This window comes from Oryza glaberrima, chromosome 5, assembly GCF_000147395.1.
Source record: "Oryza glaberrima chromosome 5, OglaRS2, whole genome shotgun sequence".
In the NCBI taxonomy this organism is placed as follows: Eukaryota; Viridiplantae; Streptophyta; class Magnoliopsida; order Poales; family Poaceae; genus Oryza; species Oryza glaberrima.
Window position 1 is genome coordinate 21,427,867 of NC_068330.1, and position 13,867 is coordinate 21,441,733.

Sequence of the window (13,867 nt, forward strand, 5' to 3'; positions counted from 1 at the left end):
CCGCTGCTGCCACAACGAGTGGTGGCAACATTCCGAAAAAGGGGAGGAAATTCTCCTATGTGATCGGACATCGTCGGAAGACGCCCACCCCCTCGGTAAGCTCTCCTGGTCTTTCATCGCGTAGTCGGGAAACTTCCACCTCACCTCATATACATTATACTCCAGGCCTCGGATGCGTCTCCCCCGCCTCCGCGACGGCAGCGGCTTGTGACGCTCGGCGAGAAGTAAGTAAATGAATTTGAGGTTTCGTGACTTCGTCAAACTCTTGCAGTCTGTCTCAATTGCAGCCTTTCGCAGGGCGGCGCGGGCGAAGGCGGCGCAAGACGGGTCTGGGGGGACCTCCAGCGCGTCTCCTGCTGTGGCCTCGACGGATGTCGTGGTCGTGCCCAGGAGCCGCGAGGCGACACCTAGCGGCCTAGCCAGCGATCTCGTGGCTGGTCGTGGTCCGCCGGCTGCCGTCCTCACCTGGGAGGAGCTCCAGGTCGAGATGAGGCGCCTCCTCGAGACTGGTGCTCGCGGCATTAGCCGTGAGATCACAGAGGCGAGGGCGGCGGCGGCGTCGTCGGCGAATGAGCGTGCCAACCGGCTGACGCGTGATCTGGCGGAGGTTCGCGAGGACATCCAGAAGATGCGGGAGCTGGTGGCTGGCAATGAGCGACAATGACAAGGGCTTGAGCACCGTATGTCGGAGCTTGAGAACCACTTGTCGGAGATCCGTGGCTCACTGCGGGTCACCTACACCGGTCTGTACCAGCTCGTCGGGGAGTGCGGCGTCAAGGCCACCATCCCGGCGAATCCCGACGAGTTCTTGCTGACGTCTTTGATTGCGGAACTGGCGACGGCGATGAAGGCGATCCCCTCCAAGCACGCGGCCAGGATCGGAGAGGAGACGTCCAACGGGATCTATACCGGGGCGTGCCATGTCCTTGCGTGTGTGAGGCTGGCGCATCCTGAACTCGATCTGCAGAAGATCTTGGATCAGGGGGCGGCTAGCGATGCACGCAAGGATGTGATGGAGGAGGTCGGCGATCTGGGGGAGTCCGTCCTCCCGCCTTTTGAAGAGTAGGATTTTAGCTCTCTTGTACTCTTTAGTCATGCTTTGTAAAACTCTTATTGGTTCCAACTGCGTTTGTGTGTGCGGTCATCACCTTAGCTTTCTTTAGCATTGTGATCTTGAGTAATTTGTTGTCGTTTGTAGAGATGTTGATGTCGAGGATGTCCAGCAGCGTGGGCAGCCTGAGTTGCCAGTGATCGTTCCGGCACTTGCGTTTGAGCCACATGTGCCGGGGGGCAATATAGATCAAAGTTCGCCTGTGGAAACGAGCATGGCAACGACTCCCTTAGGTTGGTTGTCTTTGTTATCATTTCCTTTACCCTTCCGTCTGGATCGAATTGATTTGTTGTATTCTCGGGAGAGAAGAGCAGCTTGACTTAATCGTTTCCATGCTGAGCAGACCTCGAGAGTGCGCTTACTGACCAGGATCGTCGCATCCAGTATTGGAGGACGAAGTTTGAGGTCGCGAAACTTGAGAGGACTATACTGGAAGTGAAGAAGGACCAGGCCGTAGAGACACTCCGAGGTCGTGAGGTGTGGTTCAACTCGTATCTAAAGAGTTGCTGCACATCCATGTCAAGAGTTTGTAGAGAGCTCCGAGTACCCCGTGGGGATCCCGAGGAATCGGCGGCCGAATACATCTCGTGGCTGAATAGGGCCTGCGCCCAGCTCGAAGGCATCAGTCAACGTATCGACGAGGCTTTGAAGCAGGAGTGTCGTCGATCAAGCCAATATGCCGGGGGGCATGTGTTGGCTTGCATACGAGATCATCGTCCGCAGCTACACCTCGAGTTCCTCCGCGAAGGGTTTTCTCGTTCTCGGAGAACTCCTACGGAGATAGATGGCTTGGCGAAGTCGATGGCGCCGCTGGCGGAGAAGGTCTTCCAGTCGATGGACTGGCGTTGGCCTTCCTGGTAGTCTCCGTGTCCTGTGATAAATGTCTTAGGGAAAAAGTGTAATATAATTTTGGATTTTGATGGAATTGTAAGAAGTATTTGTGAAATAGAAAAGAAATCTATCTAACTAAGCTTTCTTACTCTGGATGTAGCGTGTATGAGTGTCTTTTCACTTCGCGACTTCGATCAGTCGTTTGAGTTATACACTCTCCCTAGCCCCCAGCCTTGTCATCGGAGAATTCTTCTCGGAAGATAAGGCTCTTGGACTTTTGACTTGCCTCGGTTGAACAAGCACTGATCCTAGCCCCCAGCCGTGAAGTTGGAAAGTTTATTTCCGATTACACGGCTTGGTTAATACGCATGGCGAGAACTCTTACACGACCAGATCTTACATGGTCTTTCGTCTCGACAGGATCCGACAAGGCCTTATCGGCTTTGGGCATCCCCAGCCGAAGTTCCCTTAGGTTCCTCGGAGGCCTTGTCAAGACGGCGTAAAGGGACATGAGGATAGGTTTTAACGCTAGGTGTCATATGGGTAAGGGATCATCGGGAAGGAACACTTTGATTGTGGTCTGGGCCTGAAAATAGGCTTTATTGAAGCTATAAGATGTCTTACAAGTATGGATACTTTTGACTTATACATAGAATTTACGTAATTGATCCATGTTCCAGGAATTTGCCAACTCGCGACCATCGTTGTCTATAATTTTGAATGCGCCTGGCCGCAGAACTTGTGTGATCGTGTACGGTCCTTCCCATTTGGGTGAGAGCTTGTTTCGCCCTGCTTGGCTTTGAACCCGTCGGAGGACGTAGTCACCGATCGAAAGCGTGCGTGCTCGGATGCGCTTCTCGTGGTAACGGCGAAGGGCCTGTTGGTAGCTAGCTGCTCGAACGGCAACTCGTTCGCTATGTTCCTCGAGTAGATTCACATCATCATTTCGTTGCTCCTCCTGATCCTCATCAAAATACTTCTGTACTCATGTACTTTGATGTTGTAGCTCAGTGGCGAGCATGGCCTCTGAGCCGTACACGAGGAAGAAGGGTGTCTCCTTGTTGGACGTTGTTGGTGTGGTACGCACGACCCATAGTACTGATGGAAGTTCTTCGACCCACTTCTTGTCATGTGACATGAGCATGTCGTAGACGCGAGTCTTGATTCCTTGTAGTACTATGCCGTTTGCCCTCTCGACTTGTCCATTGCTCTGAGGGTGAGAAATCGAGGCGAAGCAGATCTTGACTCCCATCCTAATGCGGTAATCCTGGAAATCGGCACTGATGAACTGGGAGCCATTGTCCGTTATGATACGGTGGGGCAATCTGAATCTGCAGAATATCCCTTTGATGAATTTGATGGCGTTATCGGCCTTGATTTCCCCCGTGGGTGTCGCTTCGATCCACTTAGTGAATTTGTCGATTGCCACGAATAGGAACCTGTAGCCGCCCTGTCCTCGTGGGAATGGCCCGAATATATCTAGCCCCCAGCACGAGAACAGCCAAGTGAGAAGGATAGTCTGGAGTGCTTGCGCTGGTAGCCTTGTGTGTTTACTGTGAAATTGACAGGCTTCACACCGCTGAACCATGTCGCAGGCGTCTTTGAGGGCGGTTGGCCAGAAGAACCCTTATCGAAAAGCTTTTTTGACTAATGTCCGACCGGCGGCATATGACCCACAGATCCCTTCATGTATGTCGATGAGGAGATGTCTGCCATCGTCGGACAAGACGCATTTTAGGAGTACCCCGTTTGGTGCCTTCTTGTATAGATCATTGCCGATCATATAGTAGACTTTTGCTTTACGGGATATTTTCTTGGCTTCTGCGTCGTCCTCGGGCAACTCTTCGCTGCCTATGAATTTGATGAGTGGGGTGCGCCAGTCGTCTGTGGTCTCGATATCGGCAACAACGCGCTCTGCCTCTGTAGCCCCCGAGCTGTTGTTGAGGGAGACCGGGCTATCTTCGCCGCCTGCGTCTTTCACTGATGGCCTTGTCAGGACGTCAAGAAAGGTGCCAGGTTCGAGTGGCTCTCGTCTGGACGCACGCCGTGCTAGATCATTTGGTTCGATGTTGTCCTTGCGATATACATGTCGGACCTCGATCCCATCAAACCTTTTTTTCCAGCTTCCTGACTTCTGCGAGATACTTGGATAACTCGGGGCTAGAACACTTGTAATCTTTATGCACCTGGTTCGCGACTAGTTCGGAATCCCCTTTCATGATCAGTCGCCTGACTCCGAGTGCAACTGCAGCTCTTATCCCGGCGAGTAGTCCTTCGTACTCGGCTGTGTTATTAGTCGCCCTGAAGTTGAGGTGAATTGCATGCTTGAATTGATCTCCCAAAAGTGATGTCAAGATGAATCTTGCCCCTACTCCTTGGCTGTTGAGTGCGCCGTTGAACGCCATTGTCCACGTTTCGTTGTCGATTTGGTTGTTTGACCTATTATCAGGCATAATCCAATCAGCTACGAAGTCGGCAAGTACCTAGGATTTGATGGTTGTTCGTGGCACAAAGCGGACATCAAACTGGCTTAGCTCGACTACCCATTTCGCAATGCGGCCGACAACGTCTTTGTTTCTCACTACTTCACCGAGAGGGAAGAAGGATACAACTGTGACCCTGTGGGCTTGAAAGTAGTGGCGTAGCTTTCTTGATGTCATGATTACCGCGTAGAGCAGTTTTTGGATATGTGGATATCTTGTCTTTGCGTCGTGCAGAGCTTCGTTGACATAGTAGACTGGTCGTTGCACCTTCTCTCTCTCGACAACAATGACAGTGCTAACGGAATATGGCGTGGCGGCAATATAGAGAAATAATTCTTCATTAGGTTGGGGGGCAACAAGTACAGGGGGATTTGATAGGTAGCGCTTGAGTGCAATGAATGCCTCTTCGGCTTCCTGTGTCCATACAAATTTGTCTTGCTTCTTTAGCAGAGCGAAGAAAGGTTGTCCTCGCTCTCCCATCCTAGCGACGAACCTGCTTAGTGCCGCCATGCATCCGGTTAACTTCTGTACTTCCTTGAGTCTTGTAGGCGACTTCATATTCTCGATTGCCTTGATCTTCTCGGGATTTGCTTCTCTTCCTCTGCCAGAGACGAGGAAACCGAGCAGCTTGCCCGATGGTACTCCGAACGTGCACTTCTCTGGATTGAGCATGAGGCGATATCGTCGGAGGTTGTCAAACGTTTCCCGCAGATCGTCAATCAATGAGTCGCTTGTCTTGGTCTTGATAACAATGTCATCGACGTAGGCCTCAACATTGTTTCCGAGTTGGTCGCTAAGTGCACCTTGGACCGTGCGCTGGAAAGTGTTTCCAGCGGTTATTAGTCCGAACGGCGTGATGAATGTTGTCTTCTCCTCGTCCTCTTTCGCCATGCTGATTTGGTGGTAGCCGGAGTAAGTGTCGAGAAAGCTCAACAACTCACAACCGGCTGTTGAGTCCACCAGTTGGTCTATTTGAGGAAGAGGGAAGTGATCCTTGGGACACGCCTTGTTAAGGTCGGTGAAATCGACACACATTCTCCATTTCCCGTTGGCCTTCTGTACCATGACTGGGTTGGCTAGCCACTCTGGATGGAGTACCTCTCTGATGAAACCAGCTTTGAGAAGCTTGTCGAGTTCTTCTCGTATGGCTTGTTTTCGATCTGGTGCAAATCTCCGCAGTTTTTGCTTTACTGGCTTGGCATCGGGTCGCACCATGAGTTTGTGCTCAATCACCTCCCTGGGTACCCCCGGCATGTCGGACGGCTGCCAAGAGAACACGTCAGCATTGTCGCGGAGGAAGGTGATGAGCGCGAGTTCCTATTTCTCGCCTAGTGATGCCCCGATCTTGACGGTCTTGTCGGGGTTGGCACTGGAGAGTGGAACGATCTTGATTGCGCTGTCCGGTTTCGGCGTTTTATTTGTTCTACTTACTTTCTTGGGTGGCTCAGCTGTGTCGGGTGGGCTGGGCGTGTGCTCGACCATGTCGAGGCTCCGCTTGTCGCATTGCACTGCTAGCTTAGCGTTCCCTTGAATAGTGATTGTTCCCTTCGGTCCCGGCATCTTGAGCACTTGATACGCGTAGTGAGATGCGGCCATGAACTTCGCGAGTGCAGTTCTCCCAATGATGGCATTGTATGCTGTATCGAATTCAGCGACATCAAAGGTGATCTGCTCTGTTCGGAAGTTATTTGCTTGGCCGAAAGTCACAGGCAATGTAATTTTGCCCAATGGTTTGGACGATGACTGAGGAGTGATTCCATGGAAGGGTTGATCGGTGGGTGTCAACTCGCTTCGTGGGATCCCCATCGCGTCCAAGGTGCTGGCGAAGAGAAGGTTGATTAAGCTACCGCCGTTGATCAGAACTCGTGCGACCTTGATATTCCGAATAGTGGGTTTGACCACGATTGGATATCGCCCTGGGATGACAGCAGTTTTGGGGTGGTCCTCTTCTGAGAATTATATCTTCTGCTCAGACCACTTCATCTTGGGCGCAGCCCCCTGCTACGTCGAACAGACTTCACGTTCCACCTTCTTGTATTCTCGCTTTGAGAAGTATGCCGTGGAACCTCCGAAGATGTGCGAGACATGGAGATCGGAGTCTGGGTATGTTGAGTCCGATTCCTGAGTAACCGCCTCAGCGTCCTTCTCGACCACACGTACTTGCTTGCCTTTTTCCAATGCCATGTGTTTTGCGAGCGATTTTTTGAAGACGAGGCAATCTTCTAAAGAGTGTTTGTCTGACTTGTGTATAGGGCACCATGTTTTCTTCGTGTCGCTGCCTTGTGGGTCTGGGCACTTGGGAGGGTCCGCGTATTCTGTTGCGAGAACATCCGCTTGAGCTTTCCTTTTCCCACTCTTGCGATTTTTCTTCTTGCTTGACTCAGGTGCGTCCTTGACTGGTTTCTTCTCCCCTCCGGTCTTCGGTTTGTTGTTCTTGCGTCTCAGTGCGTCGTCCGCGTGAGCGCATCGATCGACAATTTCGAATAATCTTCTAGTCGTGATGCGCCTCGTTGCCAGCTCCTGGGTAGTATAGCGATCTCTGACACCGGACTTGAAGGCGCGGATTACAGAAGCATCAGTGATCTCGGGGATTGTATTCCTACACTCATTAAAGCGCCGAACATAATCCCTCTAGGATTCATCCGGGTTCTGCGTTAACGCATGTAGGTCGTCTTCGATCGTGTGGCGCTTGTAAGTTCCTTGGAAGTTGGCGACGAACTGCTGCCACAGGTCTGCCCACGAAGAAATCGAGTAGGGGGGAGATGCATCAGCCATGAACGCGCAGAGCCTTTCAATGTGGTTGGCAAGTAATTTGCCAACGCGTTGTCGTCCGCTCCGGCAGCGTAGAGTACCGTGGAGTAAACCTGAAGGAATTCTTCTGGGTTGGTACTCCCATCGTATTTCTCTATTGCTCCTGGTCGGAATCTTTCAGGCCATCGGACATCTCGAAGTGAACGACCGAAAGCTCTACACCCAGCGCTGGGGGCGGTGGGTTGTCGGCGATCGTACGTCCTTTGTGGATGTCTATCTGATGATGAGGATGAGGAGGAGGATGACGATGACGATGGGTCGCTTGGTTCCAGCGTACGATTACGAGGACGTCGGCCGGGTTCTCGAGGATCCTGTCGTCGTCTCCCGTTGTTGTCTCGGCGCCGATCTCCATCATCGTCGTCATTATGGCGACGTCCTCGACCAATATCGCCCAGCACTCGCCGTTCGCGATCGTCGTGATCATGGCGGTTGTGGCGGTTATCATGGTCTCGGTCTTCACTCGAACGGCCTCATCGTTCTTCGTTGTCGTGACGCCGTTAAGAGACATCATGTCGGGAGTGGTTCTCGTTGTCTCGTGTGCGTCGCGCCTCTCGGCGGCCATTCAGGTGATCGCGGAGATCGCCGGTGCCGCGAGGTGGAGGGGTGGCTCGATGAGGCGATTCCCGCTGTTCAGGGTTCTCACCATTAGCATCGCCAGTTGGTGGCTGTTCTGGGTGCGCTGCAGCAGCGGCCTCTTTGAACGCGTTGCTGAGGTTGGTCACTGATTCCCGTAACCGTTCTGTCCATCGTGCGAGATCGTCGTTCAGAACGGGATCGTAGGGGGTTTACCTCAATATTGCGTTGACGGCCCTGATGTGCTGGGCTGGTGTAGTCACTTGATTCTCCGCTTCCGCATTAGCGCGCGCTGACGTGCCGGTCTCGTTGATAGCCAATACCTCGCACAACGTACTCGTTGACGATGAGCCATAGTCTTCGAGCAGGTGCAAGACTGATGGTTCGTGGGGATCGATGTCGATTACCCCAACAAATCGATCTGAAATCAGTGTCGCTCCTTGTTCCTTGTCCTCATCCCTGAGGGGGACACGTGACTGCTGGACCTTAGGAGGTGGCGTCTTCATGGCGCTGAGAAAGACCTTGCAGCTTGAGAGGTCGTGATTCTTTGTCTTGTGAATAGGACAATAGACATCACGAGTTGGAGAAGTACGCTGAATTCCACGCTCTTTGCAGGCATGAATTTTAGCGTGGACGTTGAGAAAAACCCAGCAGGCTTGCAAGGTGTGTTTTCTGGTTTTGTGGATAGGACACCAGGACCTTCACCTCGGAAGTCATCCTCGTCGGCTCGTGATTCTTGTCGGAAAGACAAGGCTTGGCCGCACTAGGATCCTTCTCGGGCTCGGATGTCGTCGACATTCTGATCTCCGCTTCGGCGGGAGGATCCTTCGACATGGAATCGCCCTGGGTTGTAGCCACTGCGTTTTCGTTTCCGGCCATTGATGGACTAGCTAAGATCGGCACCGTGGTGTAAACCGGGAAGACGATTTCGCCGACTTGAGTCCTCACCAGCATTGTTGAAGTAGGAACTCCTTGGTTGAGGTTGGTGTTAGACGTTGTTGTCGACGAAGTTGGATGTCATAGTAGTAGAACCTTGAGCACCAAGTCCCCCGACCTGGCGTGCCACTGTCGACGGGGGATACCCGTAGACCGGATATAGAGGGTATTGCGGTACGCCGGTACGAAGATCTACGTAATACGACATCGAGTAGGCAGAAAACAAAGATTATACTGGTTCAGGCCCCTTGACAGGTAATAGCCCTAATCCAGTTGATATGGGATTATATGATGGAAACCATAGATTACAAAGGAAATAGTGGAACTCGACGATACCGACGAGATCGTAGTCGAGTTGATTCGACTAGATCACCCGGCGACTTGGCTCCTGTAGGCTCCGGCTTCGTAGGCTGTGGTGGATGTGTTGGCGGTAAGATTCGATGCCTTAGGTCCTCCCGGGGGTCCCTTTTATACCGCAGGTCAACTGGTCTCCAAGTAGGACTCGGAGACATCGGACCCGGTATGATACAATGACGACCCAGTTATATCCGAGTAGGACTCCTTCCATCTGTGAACTCCATAATGAATTTCCTTAACGTATGCCGAAAACGTCCGTATACGCGCAAGTATACCATATCGATATGTGACGTATATCGAAGGGTAGAGGGTATACCTTACCCGTAACCCTGACAGTAGCCCCCGACTTTTGTTTAAATGAACTTGCGAAACCGATCGCGACTTCTGATGTCGAGGTTGTCGTCGTTCTCGGTGTGAGGACCGAGAGACAAGGAGTGATCGATAACGCCAGGTGAAGCTCAACGGTCATGAGTGAGTTTAAATTGAAGTCCGAAAAACTGCCGCGCGTAACGGACCCAGAAATTGATTGGTCGATGCTCTCTTCGCTTTGCTCGCAGAGAACACAGAGATCCGGATGTGGAAGGTCTTTGGTGTGCAGTCTATCTGTCGTCCAGCAGCGCCTCAGGGCGACCAACCAGAGGAAATAATGACATCGAGGGTGGGGGGCGGCAGAGACCTTCAGATAGGTTTCGACTGAAAGGGGATCCGATCGAAGAAGAGAGCATAATAAGCTGAAATGGAGGAGTAGTGACCTGAGCTCTCCCACTTCCAAATAAAACGATCCAGGCAATCCTCGAGCTGGAACGATTGCAAACGCGACCAAAGTTGAAGATATTCTAGGATAGCCTGTGTCCCCAGCGCGCCCCGAATGTCCTGGATCCATCTTTTGCTGGCAAGGCCTTCGGCCAGGGTTCGCCGCCGTCGGATTTGAGCAGGGACGCGATCGAAGAATGGAAAAGTATTTTCTACACTTAGGTGCCACACCTAGGTGTATGCATGTAATTTAAACAGTTATATAAAAATTTTATAAAATTTGATAAGATAGACCATAATAATATAAGACACTATACAAACATGCAAGTCTAATTTCGAGCCGCCGTAAGGAGGAGCAGCACCCGCTGGAGCGCCCGCTCCCGTGGATCCTCGTCCCGCGCGGCGCAGACGGGCCTTCCTTCTCGTGCCCCATTGCCGGCTGCCGCGGACACCGCTTCGGCGTCCCGGACGACGCGCGCGCCGCGCGCTACTTCGGCACGTACGGCGGCGGCTGGCTCTTCCTCGCATTCGGCCAGATCAAGCGCCACGCGCTCCTCAGCCTCCGCACCGAGCAGCGGTTCTACCTACCCGACATCGCCCGCTGGGACTTCACGGGGAGACCAGCCTTCGACACGGACATCGTCATGGTCGCCGCGACCCTCTCTTCGCCACCGGAGGACAAGGGCTGCGTCGGCGCCGCCATCGTCTTTCACCGGGCCAACTTGTATAGTCCACGCGTTCATGCATTCTGGCGCATGGGGAAGCAGCTTGCAGTGGCGACGACCTGTACTAACGCCATTGCTGGGTATGAAAAAACAAAAATAACACATTTTATCTGTAACGTTACTATTCACCGTCTGATTTTACTATTTTTGTTTCTCCAATTGTAGATCAAATTTAGTCTCGTATGTTTGTGTATAGACTTGTATATATCATCACAAACGATGTTGCTATTTTTTTTTCAATTTTTTTCTATAACTATTTGAGTCGCATGCAAATGATGGGTGTCATGTCATATAGGTATAGAAAATCCTTGTCGAGAAAAGAAAGTCCTAATTTATCACTAGAGCTGGGCTGGACGCTGGACTCTTCATTCGATTGACTGGTTCATCCTATATATTATTGTAACTGTGTAGCCGTGCAGGCCGTAGTGCTAGATCACGTCGATGGATTCATCCGACCTTCAATTCGTACGTGCATCCAGGTCAGATTTTCTTTATATATATATAAAAAAAGCAAAATGCACGAATTGTTTAATTAGTAGTTTACCACATCTCAGCAAAAGAGTAACCCACACGATCGATCCTGATGTGATGCCAACTACTATGATCAGTTGATCACTGACAATGATCAGTACTGTTTTTCGTAGTACAAAGAAATTAAGAAAGCAAGAACAATATTGGAACTGGAACTACGTATACATGATACATGGACATGCAGTACACGAGATGTAGAGATATCGAACAATAGCTAGCTAGTCGACGTGACACCCGTGGACCAGCTTCGGCGTGCTCGTGCAGGAGGTCGACGCGGACGCCGGCGACGAAGGGAAGGAGAACGACGTGGGCGCGGACGCCGCCGCCGCGGCGGCGCCGTGCGGCGTGACCCGGCGCCGGGACGACGACAGCGACCGGCGCCAGTGCGAGAAAGACGACGACGACGCCCCCCTCCCGCCGGCCGCGGCGGCAGCGGGAGGCGACGCCGGCCACCACGTGGAGAGCGACGCCGACGCCAGGAAGGTGACGCGCTGGGGTGGTGGCGACGCCGACGACGCGTCGTCGTCGTCCGTCGCCGTGGTCTCCAGCTGCACGCTCTTGATGCCGGCCGTGCCGCCCGCGAGCTGCATGACGGGCGGTGGCGGCTTCTTCTTCTTCTTCTTCTTGGAGCGTCTCGGCAGGTGAAAGCACAGCACCCCGCACCTGACACCGCCGATCTCGTCCGCCGCCGTCTCAAGCCGCGGCGGCGGCGGCGGCGACCGCCGCGGTAGCTGGTTACCTACCTCCTGAGGCACCGATGGATGTGAAGGAATAGCTGGCGCGTCCTCCGGGGGAGAAGCCATGGTGGGTGTTACTAAGCTGCTCGAACGGTGAGCTTGACAGAAGAAGGAATCGAAGCGAGGGCTTTGCTTGGGATAACAGAAGTGGACTTGGTTTAGCGACCGGTTTTATAGTGGACCAGGACTCTATGTGCCTTTGCTTTCTATTTGTAAGGCAAACTGTCCACGGTTTATTTTACTTTGCGTTACATAATGTTCGTCTAGAAAGTGGCCAGCATAACCCAGCGAAACATAAGCTCTATGGTGATATATATGAGCCATCTAGAAGAATAATTTTGAGATTACTGTGGCAAATTCCGTTGAAATTTGAGTGACATTCTGTTTGTCCGATGTTAGTACGTCACATAGGTCTAAACCCAGTTCAAAATCCAGCGAAGTTACATGTATCTTTTGTGTAGGGTTAATCAATGCGCAAGAGAACGCAGTGAGATTTCTGAAAGTGATGTGATTTTCTCAGTGCATTACTATCCACGGTATTCGAAGGAAACTCATTGACAAACCCGCAAATTTTGCACTACACCGGATTTTTCAAACAGTGTCTTGCCAACTATTGCTTGCTGCAGTCTAAAATGATATACATGGTCCTAAGCTGATTAGTTTAGGATAAGTATGCATTTGTGTGGATCATGCGCAGGCTTAAAGATAGGATGAGGGCTTTAATCAAGTAGAAGTGGGTGTCATTATGGTACACACTACTCCTTGCTGCGAGCTGGAATGCCGGATGCATTGACCTGCTGCCTCGTTTTGTTTTTGGTCTCCTTGTGTCAATATTCTGTTTGGGAGTGCCGTAGCTTTTCGAAAAAGATTTTCTGAAGTTTGTTCAAGAAACTGCATGCTTTTTTTAATATTCTTTTGGTTGAAAATTTGCAAGATCATGGATGTTTCCGAGGTTGCGGGGGCGGATTTAGGAAGAAGCAGTAGGCGAAATTGAACAAATTAGGTCCCGTTAGTTTCTCTAACAAAAGTTGGATAAAAAATTTGATATTTATGGTACGTTTTTCAAACTGCTAAACGTTACATTTCGTGCGAAAACTAAATATTACTTCTAGATAGATACTTTATCTTTCAAGTTTGTAGTAATTAAAACTCAATTAATTATACGCTATTACCATATTGTTTTACATAAAAACACTTAATCTTTATCTTCATCTACATGAGTTTCAAACACCACCTTAGACAAAACTTTATCACGTTTTCTTACAGTGAAAAAAAAATTAGAGGGGGCTCCCATACTCCCAACATCAGTAGTCTGGGCTTCAAGCCCCTCCACCCCCATGACAAATCCATCCTGATGGCTGGGTGATTGTGAGATAAATGATTCAGATCATCCAAAGTTCCAAACAGTGCTGGTGTTTACACTTTTGATATTGTAGGACCATTCTATGTATTACTAGCTTGTAAAGACGTTATTAAAGCCATTCTATGTATTATCTGTCTGCCTGGGCCGAACAGCCCATGCGCATCTCAACCAAAAAGAGAAGGAAAAAGTTCACTTGGTCCAATTATAATGTATCCCTAATATTTTAAAACCGGGTTACAATGGGTCTCATTGTCTCAAGACAATATTGAGAGCGGTTTGCTGACGTGGCGACTGAGTCAGTGTTGAACCCACATGTCATAAAAAAATAATCACCGTCCCTCTCTTCCCTCCGCTCCTAATGTGATTCCATCACCGCAGTGCCCACGTTCGGGCCAGCCTCCACCTCCGTGCCCACTGCCACAGCACTCGTCTCTACCTCCGCACCCACTATCTCTCATCTCGATGTCGCTCTAGTTCTACAACGACGATGACTCGGGCGACGTCGACCTTGAGCCACTTTCCTGCTGCAATGTCGCACCCCAAGCCGGAAGAGCCATTTGAGGTAGGGCTGCCGTCTCCAGCTACAATGGTGCTTCCCGGTAGTGAGGTGGGATAGCTTCTCTGAAGTCTTGCATACCTGGGCTCGGGTGAGGCCG